Source organism: Denticeps clupeoides, chromosome 5, assembly GCF_900700375.1.
Source record: "Denticeps clupeoides chromosome 5, fDenClu1.1, whole genome shotgun sequence".
Taxonomy (NCBI): Eukaryota; Metazoa; Chordata; class Actinopteri; order Clupeiformes; family Denticipitidae; genus Denticeps; species Denticeps clupeoides.
This window is the reverse complement of record NC_041711.1, coordinates 22,223,070-22,239,772: the sequence shown is the minus strand read 5'-3', so window position 1 is coordinate 22,239,772 and position 16,703 is coordinate 22,223,070.

Genomic DNA, 16,703 nt, shown 5'->3' with positions numbered 1-16,703 from the left:
TTAACTCTGTCTGGGTTAGCTGGCCTCTTAATTTGTGTCAATGAGACAAATGAACTTTTCTTTCTTTTTTTTTTTTTTGGTTCTGAGGCACGAAAATGGGTTTCTTCTAACGTAGTGCCCTCAATTTATTTCCCCAATCCTGCGCCACGGTGATGTGACATTTGAAGATTTCTATGTTAAGCCCTCGCATGAGACCCTGCACCTTAATGTTTTTGTTTTTTGGTTTCAGCTCCTCTTTGCTTCTGAATTTGCATTTGTGGGTCTGAGGGAAATGGTGCCCACCCCTCCATGCCCTCCTGCCAGTTCTGAAGTTAGCTTGTTAATATTTCATGTGGTCACGAGCCACCATAAGCAATTTTTTTTGCTCCCCAGCATGTACAGCCAACACATGATTAATTCAGTGTTTATTCCTGACATACTTTTAAACGCAGAACCCCATTTTGCCATTGTGTAGAGCAGAGATTGAGACTTAATTGTGCACCCTAAATCAAAATAAAGGTGCTGAATTTCTTTTTCATTTTAAACAGTGAATTACAAGGTCTACATTAAGAGGACATTTACTGGACAACATTACCTCATAATTTCTGTAATTGCAGGAAATTATGAGGTAAACATTTTACCACAAATATAATATTTCTCTCCATTTTGATCAGAAAATGTGTTAGCTGCTTCCACTATTAATCTCCCTCCTCACTCTTCATAAAGCTGCTGACAGAAATGCAGCAGGCCTGAACTTTACGATGGCCTCAGTATGCAGACTACTGCCCTCCAATGAACCACAAATCCCAGGTACCCCGGCGACGGGGCAAAATGAGCACAATAAATCAGCCGGGCTGCTGGGAATACTTTCCCAGTCACCGAGGGCAATAGATTACGCTGTGCACCAGGGGCAGGACCCACGATTCTCACCGTCACATTGGTTCACCCCGCAGACAGAGCTGCACGTCAGATGACCCCTATCTGTGTCTCTTCACCCTCTCCACCTCTTCTCAGCCCTTTCCCTTGATTGTAGAACTTCTTTTTGCACCACACTGTGCTTTTGCATATAGGATTTGTAAAAAAAAAAAAAGTCTATATACGCGCTAAGAAATGCTTTTTGCCTGGGTGATTACAAGGTGAATTGCTTTACTTTAACACACGATGGCGCTGTTCCACAATTCAGTGTGCCTGGTGCTCACAACTGGGCTGATCTGCAATCAGTGTTATACGAAAGGTGTGGGGGTCACAGGGGCTTGTTTGCTGAAAGCACAAATCTGTTGTCAATGGTTTATGTTCAACTAAAACATCGAGTTTTGATGATGATGATGAACATATTTTAAACTCTGGGGGGAGGTGAGGGTGGTGAAGGCGTCTGAATTGATTGACAGAATGATTTGCAGTGGCCAGTCTGATGCTTCTGGACAGGCTCGTAACGAAGGTTAAAGATGGCAATTTAATTACTGTCAGAGGTCACATTGCGCTGTGACCCCAGGGGGGTTTAATGATTAGTGTATCCTCTAGTGAAAGCTGCTACTCTTCTTCCTTTATCTATTTCTGATATTTATCTATTTATCTCAATTTATTCAATGCTTTAAGTATTTGCTTTATGAATTTCTTTTTCTACCATAGTTTCATAGTTTTTTTTGGTTTGTTTTATAATGTTTGAAGGAATGGGAACCTTCTTTGCCTGCAGGTTCATTCAGGTCCAAATAACATCAGCCCATAACATCCTTCCTGACGCTGTATTCTCTGCTGAAAGCGCAGCTGTAATAAAGAGGCAGCTTGGGGCCCTGGAGGCCACTCAAGGGCCTCACCCCCACCCCTGGAACCCCTCTTCCCATGCTGATATCTGTAAATTAGCTGCTGCTCTGACCCTGCCTGTAATTGCATTAGTTTATCATTGTAACACACAATTTATTACCCCTCACCGTAGCACCTCACAGCAGAAACGTGGTGCCTCTTCTCGCACTTCGGAGGACATAATGAGAAGAAACGTGTGTGTGTGTTTGTGACTGAGAGGTGTGACCTGGCACCTGGCCCTCTCATCCACCATGAACCCTGGGAACTGGGTAATTGTATGATTCTGTTGCAGGGTTCACATTCCCCCATATCTTTCATCACATTTACAGTTTACAACCAGCATTTTTTTATGTGCATGAGACATTATGTGCAGTGCACCTTCCACAAAACAGCTTCAACAAGAGTACAGTTTTACATCTGTTCATGCATGAGAAGAAATGGGTTTTTAACTCGTACTATGCTGGTGCCCTGAGATCCCTCTTATTGTTTGAGGAACTTACCTGAAGAAAAAGGGCACTCATGATGCTTCATGATGTGTAGTTGTTGTGAGGTTAACTGGTCAAATTTCAGATGAGGACTCCTATCTATCCCATATCTACATTATGTAGAGCCTCCTCAAGATATACTGTACATATTCCAGATTCTAAAGGGCACAAGGCCATTCCTTTCACAACCTTCATGTGAAGGAGTCAGGAAGAACTTTTTCTCTTTAATGGGGACAAAAAAAAACCCATTTCTTTCCTGTCTGCTATCCTTTTATTCCAGACACATTATTATTATCTCAGTTTTATTATTATTTTTATTATATATGGCCCGGCTAACAACATGCATATCACCAAGGCTGCTTTGATTGCCTTATGGGCATGAGGCTGTGCATATTTACTGCCAATGAATCATGGGAAAAATCTGCTGCCCGTTATTCAATCTCTCCCCCCACACTGCAGCTACATGCACCTCAAGACGTTTAATTAAAGCATGTATTATTAATACAACTATATTTAAGTCGTTTTTTCCCCTTTCCTCTCTGGTCGTATGACTGGGACATTATGTGCAAATTGTTTTGCAGTAATTCCCTTTTAATGCCCCTGTAATAATCAGCTTTTATTTTTGAGAGAGAGAGAGAGAGGGAGACCAAAGACGAAACAGTTACAGTAACAGGAGTGCATATTTGCAGGCTGTAATTAGGTCTGTTTTACAAGTCAAACGCTGCACTGATGACAGCTTCCAAATTATGAGGACAATAAAACACCAGTGGGGAGACAAATGGAGAAAAGAAAAGGCTTGGATCTAGCTAACGTCCCGATCCAACTTCTAACAGAACGCGAATGCCATGAGGAATACACAACTGAAGCCAATATTACCATTACATTTAGAAACGAATTTGCTAGTAATGTACATTGAAATATTTTGCTTTATTGATGCATTGTTGATTTGTTGACTTGTTGAATAATATTGTGATCTGGTACATTGTGAATAAGGAATTTTATATTTAAAACCCTTGAGTTTTTTTTTAAATATTCATTATGTTATTTATGCGTGACATCAGAGACAGCAGATGATAATTGTTTTCAGGTTATTATAACAATGCTATTCTAATATCGCTCTCCATTTTTTTCTGATCAGCAGCACTGTCCTCTATGGATCGAGGCCATTTATCAGCCGCAAACAACCTCGTCCGCCCTATCGATTCTATCAAGGCAATTTGCTGGGAAACGGCTGTAAAAAAGGCGCGATTTAGGGCCTGGCAGCCCTTTATTGTCCGATGATGGGTGTAAAACGGGTCGTAAATAAATAGGATGAGGATGAGCACGAGTCTGGGTGATGACAGTGCGATCACGTCATTCCGTCCTGCGGTGTCGCACACACTCCTGAAAAGAGATGTTTATGAAGCGTGTGAGTGTTTGTGTGTGTGGATCTCTGTGGCTTGCTTATTCGCCATTTTGGTCAATGGGCTAGAACATGGCCTCCATTCAACAGGCCTGTGCATCAGATCCATTATAAAAACCCAGAAAATGTCATTAGGCCTGCGAGTGTGAGTTCCAGTGTGAAAGAGACAGCATCTCATTTACAGTCTGGAAAAGTGGAAGAGTGTAAAGTTTTTTCACTTTCTAAGACTCCCTCCCTCTTATTGTGGGCAGTGTGTGTGTGTGTGTGTGTGTGTGTGTGTGTGTGTGTCATGATGAATGTCCTGAGTGACTTATAGCTGTCACATTAACCTACGTCATGTCAGAGGTTGAACCTGTCAGTGTAATGGGGCTAGCCGCCACGGCCTGGCGTAGGTGTGCATCAGTGTGTGTGTGTGTGTGTGTGTGTGTGAGAGAGAGAGAAGGAAGAGACAGGGAGGAAATGATGGCAGGATCCGTAATATCATAGAGCAGTGTTTAAATATTTTAATTTCATTTGTCAGGGCAGCCCCGCACACTCCATTACCTCACTAACCATCTCTCATCATCCGAATTAGTGCATTATTCATTAGCGCTAATTATTTTCACATAACGTCTGCCCCGATATATTTAACCTGCACATTACAGCTCCATAATGGCCTTGTAAAATTGAATTGCGGCAAGAAGTGGAGTTGGAAAGCTCATTTAAAGAACATCAAAGAACAGGAAAAATGAGTGAGTGAGGGGTGAGGGAGGGATGGAGGGACGGAGGGAGGGATGGAGGAGATGATGGTAAGTACTTTGGGAGAAGAGGCCCTGCTGGGGTGGGACATTTGTCCCTGTCTGATTTGCATGCAGTGACAGCGGAGCGGCCCTGTCTTAGACAGTGTTGAATAGGGAAGTGTGTGTGTGTGTGTGTGTGTGTGTGTGTATATGAAACAGACGAGTGGCTTTTGTGTGTGTGTGTGCTCTTTAGGGTGTGTGAAGCTCTGTTCGCCGCTGACCCTATGGCACTGCAGAGGAAAGGCTAGAATAAAGAAACGCTTTCATTTTACCCCAGATAATTAAACCCTGGAGGCCGTCTGTGAGCCCTGTGTAAACTCCGCAGACCTTTTGTCCCGAAGTTCACAATTTACACCATATCAGCTTCAACTCCAGTCAAGCTGGGCAGGAGGGACGACACCCGCTGACTCGTTTTAATGATTTCAGTCTAACGCATGACAATCACTAGTTGCATAGATACAAATACACTACACGTTGAAGTGGTCTTCATAAGGGAATGAGCAAAATATCTTCGCTCGTGAGCTTGTGCTGGCTGTCGCGTCATGTTCTACAACCAAAGACAGACACATGAATCTGTATGTGTATGTGTAGGAATGAGATAATGGATTAATTATACACCATCAAGCGTCAGATGAAGGTCAGTTTGTCTTTTTTGTCTCTCCTGTCCTTTTTTATTGTAGACAGATGGATTCAGAAACAAGTCAAAAAATGTTCAGAGAACCATTTCAATTAATACACACACACAAATAAATTCAGGCATATACAACAGGTATATATTTTTGAAAGACAATAAAAAAATTCTAAAAGAAGACTACAGATACTTCAGACACCATTGCATGTATTCTTCTGGGCTTTCCGAAACAATTATGGCTGTTTTTTTGTACCTGGGAGGATGAGAAAATGAACCCATTACATGTAATTACAATTACCTTTTGGTGACTTGCCATCATTTTCAGTAAGAAAATTCCCAGCATTAAACACAGCTCCGAGTCTTCTGGGACGATGTGAAGGCCAGAGGGGGATGCTGCGGTCCGCTTGCCAGGCTTTGATTCCTTGTATGAAAATCGTGGCAGCTGGATGTTGCATTTTATTCGCCTCCGAGCACGAAAACATTGTGGCACAAACTAATGGCTTTCATTACATTTTTAACATGAAACAATCCTTCACAACGTGCAGATTCTGATCCCACACTTGACCCAGAACAAGAAAGAAATCGAGGTGTTTTTAACATGATCTGATGGCTGTGAGTGTGGTGGTTAGTCTGACCATCATCTAAAACAGTCCCTTTCAAGTTCAAACCAAACCAACAAAACACTCCACCGTGGCATACCTCTCGAAGTGTGTGTGTGTGATTTGATGATGGGTAACGTTTCTGGCTAATGGATGTGTGTGGACTTAGGCCCGCTGTTTTTTCCCAGAGGCTGTCTGCAGTTGAATGTGATTTGTGCCGTTTGTGTCCGCTCACCGTCTCTTTTGTTCTCAGCCGCTGTTCTGCTGCAGTGCCGGTGAAATGGACAACCAGGTCAACCCTCTCTGTCTCATAGTCTCTTCTCTCCCCGCATTCGACTGGCTGTCTGACGTACAGAGGTCAGGTGTGTGTGTGTGTGTGTGTGTGTGTGCGCGTGTTGGGTGCTGATTTTTTAAAGACAGTAGTGAACAGAAACACACACAAAAGGCTTTATATCATCTTTATTAATTCATGGCTCTGACATTTTGCAGCATCTCAGATTTAGCCCTTTACCTGTCCTGCTCCAGTTGTTTCATCCCTCCTCTCTGGTGAACATTAACAACAAACCCATCATTTACACGCACACACACACACACACACACACACACACACACACACACACACACACACACACACACACACACACACACACACACACACACACACACACACACATCAAAGGATTGAAATAAACAAGAAGGCTGAAAGAAATTAAAGCTTTTAAGGACAGTTAAGTAGTCAAAGGTGAGCCATAATACAAATACAAGACAAAGAGCCTGATGTAGTGACTGACTACCATGGTAAAGGCGAAATAAACATGGTCTCCTCCGTTCTCGGTGTGTCCTGGAGACCTCAGACCCCTGCGTGAGGATTCAAAAAAGCCCAGGACCGAATGTGATCTGGTGCTGCTGCACAACAGGTTCTTCATCACATTCATAAAGCCCTCATAGCCATCCCTCCTCTGCTCCAAATAAAATCCCATGATCATATATCTGATCCGGCGCTCCGCTCCAATCGGATTTCCCTCGCCCCCTTCGACGAAAGTGGCCGTGTCTCTCCGGCGAACGGCGACATTTTCCCGTTTTCCCGCTTCTGTTTTATCATGCTCGTCTGCATAATTGGGTTACGATTGTGCCCCCGTCCTGTCTGCAGGCGGCCGGATGTAAATGCGCTCGGCTTTCTTTACGCCCAGGCCTGATGGCTATACTTCATCTGAACTGTGCGAATGATTCCGTCTGCGCCAGCGCCATGTAACAAATATCGAGTGCGTGCGCTAAAAACACATCTGTCTCCATGACACCGGTTTGTTTTTCCACCGGACCCTGAGTTATTTTACAGGAGAAACTTCATTACGCCGAGGAGTGGGATGCATACGTCTGCGGGATGGATGCTTTCAAACTCCGGAGGCAATCTGTGCGCTGCGTTCCCATCAGCGTTCATATTCAAAACATGACTAAGAGCAAAGAGTGCGCCTCATTTCGCCATTTTTCACACTGAACGTCAGTGCCAACCCTCACGAAAAACCCTCACTGATGGCACGAGGTGCGCCGAGGCTCTGCCCTCGGTGCTGTTAGCAAGCAGACGAGTCGTGATACGACCCCAGGGTCTATGGATGGAGGCATCTACCTAAGGGTCAAATCTCATTACTCCAGAGCCTGAGGGGCTGGTTGTCGGAGAGACATCTCCAACAGCGGAGAGAGAAACAAACATGAAGTCAGACAGAAGGGGCTACTTTCCCTCCCCTCCATCATTGCAAAAGAAAACAAAAAGTTCTCACTTGCTTAATTGTTCGCGTGAAACCGCTCTGTCCTGTTGTTTGTGGTCACCCTTGTCCTAACAGGCTTGTTGGACAAATTGGCTCAATGGCGCCCCCCACATTGCTGCATTTTGGGTCTGACTGGGTGGCTGCCCCCTAGAAATTAGCGCGGGGCACGCATTATGAAATATTCAGGCTTCAATTTTCCCTCCATCAGGCATTTGAAAGATTCATAATTACACGAGGATCCACAGTGCAATTTATTCGGTGGCGCTGGCGCTGAGGTCCCGGCTCTTTGTGACACTCTTAATAATTGAGCGCGGAGAGCGGCGTTTATTAGGGAGATGTACTCATCATGCTGACAGCTGTATCTCTTAAGCAGCGGTGACAGAGAGGTGAGCTGATTGATTTACCTGGGGAATTGCTGCGGTACAGCAGAGACACAATTACATGGCCGCGGAGCGCCATCAGAATCCGGCTAAATTTGAGGGTTAATTTCGGAGATGTTGTGAGACCACCGAACTTAGCCGGTGAAGAGGCGAGGCCCAGCCATTTCCCAAGGCATTGTGAGATTCTATTGAATCGGTTGAAGATGTGTTGAACACTAAAATGTGCATCCTCAGGCCAAGAGTACATGATCTCCTGAACTGGATAATCATAGTTCAGCTAAGGGGAACTCCAGAACATGAGGATTAAATAAGCAGATGGGAAGTTGGAGGATGAATGGTGTCCATGCTGTATAGGGGACTCCAGGAACAGGACTGAGCACTACTGGACTGGGTAAGCATATTTGAAATGTACAGGTGCTTCCAGTGTGGAAAAAAGTACCCAGTTTCTGTCCCTTTTTGCTTTCAATGAAGATCTGTGAGTGTTAATAGAGTTAACATCTACAGCTTCTAGTTTCCAAGATGGTGACTCAAATTCTTGAGCGTCTGCTTGAATTAGGGTGGCTACCGAGTCCATGTCAGGGTGGACTCTAGGTCTTAGGACACTAGATGGGTCAGGATTTGTGAAATACCCATTTGATTACAATGTCTTAGATTTCATTCCTGTCTTGTTCTGATTGGTCATTCTCTTCTAGTCCTGTATATGTCAATTAGTCTTTCAGGTGAACTCAAAGTGTCCACCTGACATGGACTTGGTGGCCATGTTGATCTGAATGCGTACAAGGACCCACGTACAAACAAATACCAGGTGATCAGGGATCAGTGGATCAAATCAGGCCAAACTGCAGATAACACAACATTTCACCACTTGGACAAAATTTCTCATGCCCACACACATTGTATCATACATTTTCTGCTCTGTTATTTTTTTGCCCACGCTCATCGTGTGTGTGACAGTGGAAGGCCCCTTTGATGGCTGTTAAGCACAGTGAGGCAGTGAATATAAAACCACATCTGTCTCGCACACACCAGTGTGTTTTAATGACAGGGTCGTGAAAATGTGAACTGGCGATAAAAACACAGCAGCGCGAAAGGGCAGCTTGTCACAACTTATTATGGAACCAGAGGTTTATGGGACTGTGTTAAATGGCATGATGGGAAATTGAGTTTTCATGAACCCTGCTGAGACCTCTGTCATTCGTAATCAAGTCACAATCCTGTGAGTACCCATTGCTACACAGTTTGAGTCACATGAACACAAATCTTAAAGCTCGAGGCCAGGCAGTCCATGTTTGCTGTTAAATGTTTCAAATTTATCAAATACAGAGGAAAGATTCAACGGTATTAACAGAAAATCGTAATGAAGATAAATTACTTTTAGTTTGAAAACAAAATTTTCTTTAAAATAAAAGAAGCTCGTCGTTTTCTATTTAGCAATTTAACTGATGATTTTGTAATTCCGGCAGGATAAAAAGAGAATGCATGTACAGCTGCGGATATACTGCGGCAGTCTGTCAGGCAGCTCTCGCCCACAAATGAAGCTCTTGGTGCTGCCGGACCGTCACGTCAGAGGAAGTGTTTTGTATGATCCCCACAGCATATGGTTGTATTGAGAATGGCTCATTTTATGCAGGAAAGAGGCCATTTTTTCTTGCTGTAATAAAATCCCCACATCCTTCATTCGCTTCATATGGCTGTGTGATAAATCAAATGGAAGATATTTCAGCAGATTTAGCCCAAGGAGAGGTAATTTAAATAATATCTCTCAGCCAGCTGCTTCCGAATGAAAATTATGTCTCTGGCAATATTTCGTCTGATATGAAACCGAGAAAAAAGATTTTCTTCCTAAATAACAAAACGGCAATAATTTAAATGCCCAACCTTTGCCTCTACAAGGTTAATTACTGCAGGCTGAGACTGTCACACACAGATGCATGTGGATGAATCTTTACTTTTCCAGTTAATGATACCCAGAAATGAGGCATTAGATCAAATCCAATTTCACAGCATCAGTCATGTTTATACATGAGCTCTTGTCAAGAAAAAAATGTCATTCTCATGAATGCCTGAATACTATCAAGTGCATTCAAGGAAATGTACTGTTAATTAATGACCAAATAAAACCAATCAGCAGTATAGGGTTATGTGAAATGCTTGCATGTTTTACATGAAATTAGGACAGTTTATGACATCTTGGCAACACATTCATTAAGAATGCGATAACTCTTGGCCTTCGGTAAGAAATAGTATGTCTAATTAGCGCAACACCCAGACTCATAATTGCTCTCTAATTAAACTAATCACTAATTACACTGCAGCAGTTCTGTTTTAATTTAAGATGAAATGCCACTCAGTGGATTCTCTGGACTCCAGTTGAAATCTGATGCAGATGATTTAACAAGTGGCTGTAAGTGACATCTCTTCCCATGATGCCTTGCATGTTTTACTAACTCACTTTGATATTAATGTGACACAAATGATCCTTCATCACGAAAGAAACAGTCAGTGGGTTTTAATGGCCTATTTCTGTGTTCATTAAGGGAAAGGAAGACAGGCCTTTGTGTGTTTGTGTGCACGTGTGTGTTTGAGATGAGTTGTCACATCTGAGAGTCCCAACAGTGTGTGTGGCTGATATTTATTGGATGGATCTTTGTCTTGATCGTGTGTTGAATGCTGAGCATCGTACGGTTTTATCAGATTTCAGCTCTCATCCATTCAGAAAAACCTGATTCTGACTTCTGAAGCAGGCTGTCAGATCAGCAGTTTGAAATCTGTCTGAGTGCTCCCTCCACCTCTCCCTTCTATAAATTTTTTTTAAGCCGTTTCTTCTGAGAGCACTCGTAAACACACGGACAATTGGTGATCTTGGTAATTGTGGAACAGGCACTCAGAGAGGATCAGTCCACTTACAATAATGACATATTATGATTCCGGCTCGCTTTCTGCCTCCTGCTCCTAATGAGGGTCGGGCCGCGGAGAGGGATGCTGATACTGGTCTGTGATAAATGCTGGCTGCTGCGGAAACGCAGCATCCTGGCCCTCCCGGACCCATAAAGGAACAGCAGCACTCTTGTTAAAGCGCTGGCGGGTGCTGACTAAATTGGTCGGGCAGTTTCTTTGCTGTCCAATTTGCGTGGCTCCAGCGTGGAGGGTCTTAATGAAATTTCCAAAAGTCACTGCATCTTCAGCGGCCGAGTGCCGATGTGCATGTTCATACACTAGGTCTTAAAAATGCTGATGCTTTAAAGAAGCCTCCTGCTGAAAATGAATCGTACAATGCCCTAGTAGTCACATCACATCAATATTACTGGTGTTGTCCTATGCATGTGTAGCTAATAAACAAATACACATTTCAAGGCCATTTAAAGTGTATGTGAATCTTTATTATGGTATCTAAGTCATCAGAATGAGTGAACGCTTCATTTTTTAAGCATTGCTGTTATTACTGCAATTAACAATTTATACCTTGTGGGAAATTGTGGCAAAAATCTTGACATTTTCTTACTCTCAGAGAGAGATTTTATATAGATTACAACAGATAAGAAACCTTGTGGTTTTATTTTATTTTATATTATTATCATTATTAATAATATAATCCCTACATAGTGTAGAATTACTTTGTTATAGTTTCAGGATTAATGTATTTTATTGCAGCGAGATGGAAACATTGAGGACAGTAGTTAAATCTTTCCTTCTGGCACGATCTGACAAATGAGAATCTCCTCCTGCCTTTCGTATTTCGTATGTAACAGGCGACTGGGGCTCCCTTTCCACTAAAGCTGCTGTTTCATCTGCCTCTTAGTCTGGATCCAGCATTAGCATCAGTTATGAAGCGCTGAAGCCAGGGGCAGACCAGATTAAACCCGATCACAGCCATAAACTGGGAATAAAAAAGGACAACTTGGGTGATGAGTGGAGTGGAGAGGATAGAAGAAGAGGGAGGGAGGGAGGGACTGAAGTCAGGAGAGAGAAAAAGGAGTTAGGAGGAGAGGAGAGGAGAGGAAAAAGACATCAGGGCTGGTTTATCTGTATTGGGTGAGATGGGGGGATGTTGGCGGGAGGATTCATCTCTGTTAAAGGTAACACGGCCGCTTTATTAAAGCCATTTATCACTGTGTGAATATTCCCCTTTAATGGGGTCTCAGTCTAATTACCCAAGTTTGTCAAGACTGCTTCTGACCACTCGTAAAGCCTCCTCAAAGCTGTCGTCATGTGTGGCCTGTTATTCATTTTCTCCTCTCTCTCTCTCCTTCATGTGCTGTGTCGTTCCCGGAAACAAGAAACAATCATTTCCCCCCCAGCCATGATTTATTCAGAAGCACTCAGGCCTCTATGGTTTTGGAACAAGGCCTGTATGTCACGCTTAACCTCATGTCATGTTGGAAATGTGGATGAAAAACCTTTTCGTTCACATTTATACACTTATATGCTTGTTCGCTCTCATACACACGCACAAAATCATGGTCAATCAAACTCAACATTCCTGTAAAAACTTTAAATTGCAAATGTTTATTATGCAGTATTTGAATGATATATTTGTAGAGTCATAATCTAGAAGGGGGATTATCTCCATGTTGCTCTAGAATGGCAAATGGGGCAGTGCCTGTAGCGGTTAAGGAAGTGGCCCTGTAATCAGAAGGTTGCCGGTTCGAATCCCGATTCGCCCAGGTACCACTGGGGTGCCCACACACTGCTCTATATAGTATATAGTGCAACACAATATGTTTATGATGGGTTATCTGCGTTTGTCAAAATCAAAAAAGTGCAGGTGCAGAACTAACAGCTCGCATTCATTTCCAATTTGGCACTTTTGGCATGCAGTCTTTAGCCCTCGGATTCACATGGTATTTAGTACAAGATAATAATAATAATAATAATTGCTAGAACATGTTTTCTACACAAGTCTTTAAAACAGATGTATTGTGGGTAAACAAATGAAGTGCTAGTGTAAGAGTTTACTGCACAAGTCTTTTTACCAACTGTGCAGTATTTTGCTCTTTTCTTCAGATGTTTCTGCCCCCTTATAGTCCTTGTGGGGCCAACGGGCCGTCCCCTCCTCCTCCTTTAAAGGGTGGACTTTGTGATGCTCTTGTAATTAGCCACTTAACAAGCTGAGGAGAATGGAGCTGCTCCAGTAAGAGGTTTATGGGGGGCTGGATGGGACACTGCAGAGCCTTTTGTTTAGCAATTAGTCTGGCTGTGAGGACATGGCAACTGCTGTCTGTTCAGAGGGCTAAAGATTGAGAGGAAGACTTGAAAACGAAAGAAAAATGACAAACCTGCGGGAAAAAAAAACTTATGAAACAGCTCTAAATAGAGCCACTAATAATCACCCCCATGGCTCTTGCTGTGATTATTAGCAGTGGGTGTTAACACCGCCTCAAAGCAAAAGTGCAGAACTTTACTAACTGCAGGCCCTTGGAAAACAGACAGTTTGACACCTATGACGCTGCGAGGCCATTTAATGGCACATAATGAGCTGCTGTTTATTTTATTCTGAGGGTTTAATGCCACTTAAGTGTGTACCGGCTCAGCCCTCCCTGGTGTGCTGGGCTCCAGGCCTCCCTTCAGATGGCAGCTTTTTACAATACAGCCATCTGGGGGAAGAGACAACTGCCTAATAGACAACTGTCCGATTGATTAACACGACCTGATCAGCTCACAGGCGTACCATCCAACAAAACAAATCAGATACATTGATCAGAAACACGCCTAATGCTTCCACGGGCAATATTGAGATTTTCAAAATCAAAGCCTTGCTTAACCTGTCAGGACATTAGCTCCCCTAATACAAGACAAAGTAACAAAGTGTTAGTGTGAGCAAAGCATTTTGGGCACAAATAAACAATAAAAAAAATGATATAGACAACCTACTACCCTATTAATTTGCTTCCATAATGTTAACTCATGTGCATTTAACTTAAATTTATTTTATTTACATATACAGTAATTGCCTTCTGTCTAATGGATTTCAGATGTCATTTTCACTATTGACAGTAGGTGGCAGGATCCATACATTGATTAGACATGGCCATCTCTTTAAATGCTGAGAATCTTTTTAAGAAACCATTAGGACAATTACAATGGGCCAAAACGAGTTTAATTAAGTGCATAAATCCCAGTTCACATTTCAGGGAATTTATGTTGACAAAATGACTTAATTAGTGAATTCTCAGCTAGTAAAAATGTTCTAGTTTTTTCCCTGCAATTTAATTTCACAGTAATAAATTCATTGTAAGAACTATTTCCTGCTCCTGTGACATATTAGTAATTCATCTGATGAGGTCATCAGCTGGGACAGTAATAATGCCACAGAAGAGAAAGTGAGCAGCAGTCCTGGACCTCGTCTATGGAAACCCGGGAGGTGGTGATTGAGAGGAGGCCAAATTCCCAGCCACCTTGGACAACACCTTCCAGGTTTACGGGATTCCCATTGTGCCCCCGGGGCATCTGCCCCACCCACTCCCTCCATCTCTGTTGCGTCAGACTCACTATCACTCAATCACTGCTTCCTCTTTCTTTTACACATGCCTGCACTTGCGTAGAATCTAACATAGATGTCTAATTCTATTAATCGTAAAAAAAAAAAGGATAGTCAGGTGACAAAAGCATCCTTTCAAAAATATATGTCTATTTATTCCTACACTCAAGGTAAAAAGCTGGCTTTCAAAGCCTCGGAATGTTCATCATTTCAAATCATCTTAGTGCTTTCGTAGAAGCACTTCACCTGTCAACTACTGACGGGAACACGAACATAAATACCTTGCATGTATGGCTTAAGGACGCAAATCCGTGTTTCTGTCAAAAGTTACAGTGTCTCCTGGGCTCAAAGCGAGTGTGGAATTTTATTATGAAAACGGTTCTTATGATGACGAAACTGATGCTGTTTGCCTGTTCCCATTAGAATTTGTCTGGGAGTATTTTAATGGCACTAATAAAACCGCTTCACCTTAAATATCTCCAATTTTTCCTCTTTAGACACAAACACACATCAAGAAGAAATGGCAACTTGATTGTAGGAATTATTAGCCCAACAGCACATTGTCATTCACTGGCTTTTTAATGTTTGATAATGAGGAGGCTCATGCCATGAAAACTTGGTCCTTAATGAATTGGGGTTTCAGTCCTGAGCATATTTAGCTGAGACCTTTGTCAGTGTGTGTTCACTAAAAATCTGTATTTTTTTTTTTACAAACTTGTGACCTCTTTGTTTCCATGAGTAGCTGCTGACTAGGTGTGATTTAAAAGCACTCTGAATCAGGCCCAATTAAGCCCGATGTAATTAGACAGGCCTCTGGTGGGTCCCTGTTGGCACTAATGCTGCTGTAAAAGGAAGCGCTGTGCCCATGTTGACTTGGCTCAGCTACGAGTGAGTGGTTGTGTCTTCCCCCGCAGCAGGATCAGCTGTCACTTGGACAAGCAGGGTGACGGGACCTGGGACGCGAGTTATTTCACTGCTCTGTAGCCTGGCATGCTTGTGTGTTTTTAGTGTCAGGGAGCTCACTGACACTGCGCAGCGTCTCGCTCCCTCTCCCTCGGCATCTCACCTCAGACAGACGGGTGATCATCCTCATAATGCAAAGGTGCCATTTGCTGAACAGCGCTGACATGACCCAGGACAGCATTCAGGCTGCGACATGCACAGAGTCCTGACCACTTCACACACTGTCAGAGTGACAACAGAGGGGCCACAACAGCAGCACTATTTACGACTGGCAGCACAGCTTTTTCAAAATCCCCATAACGCTCCCATTGCATGTCTTTGTTCCCTACAGTTACTACATTAATAAAATGTTGTAACTGAATAATGCATAGGACCTGTCAACAAGAAGAAGAACAATAAGAGATGCTGATTCCTCGGCTGTTGTCTGTTGATGTCTGTAAGCCATTTTGGATATATAAACTTATTAATGTTAAATACAGCATAAGGTGAACACGTTTATACTGTGTGTGTTTATATTTGTGTATCTATCTACTACGAGTGTATGAGAGTATGTGTCTATGCTCAGGCCTCAGCGCTCAGTGTGGCCTACTGGTCGCTGAAATATTGAAAAGCCTTTGTTTTGCCTAGTTAAGCATGCACTGATGTGACACAAACTGTGAACAATGCCACACCAGGCACACAGGAATCCTGACCTCCATTATTCATGACGAGAGGACAACAGTCTGACAGTAAAGAGGCCAGGAGGCTGAAGTCAGGATGTCACAGCACACAAAACTTCAATAGGGAGTCCAGATTCTGAAATCCACTAATGCACCAAAAACATTGTGCAGGGCTGGGGATTCTGGTGTTTACAGGTGAACTGCAAAATGTGTAAATCCTGAAGTAATAGTATTTGCAGTACTGTTCAGTGTCTATGAGAAACTATATCAAAATGTAGAATAAAATGTGTAATAAATTGAAGCTTGAATAAAGCATATTGTATATATTTCTTAAAATGTTCCCAGCAACAAATCCAGATGAAATATAGCTAAGCATCGACACAGAGCTAAATTATATCTGAAGGAACCAATAGGCTTCTTATTTGAATTGCATATTTACTTATACAGAGTGCTAGATTTATGAGCACCAAGAAGAAACTACTGAGCAGAAGATCAAAGAATCTATTGCAGATATTGGACAAGCTCACATAAAACATATCAACAGGCAAAAAAATCCCAAATCAAGAAGCTGACAGCACTAAATGAATGGAGAGTTTTTGCTTTGATGCTAGATGGTCAAATCATGGTAATGTAACGTGTCCAATCCGAACTCGCGTACATGCGTATTTTAAATAGTGTCTCTAGCCACTGAGTCGGCCTTTTTAGTGTTTAGCCACTACTGTGTGTTTCTGATACACACATAGGTTCTATAGAAATGGACACATCCTAAAAACAGGGCCTGTGGG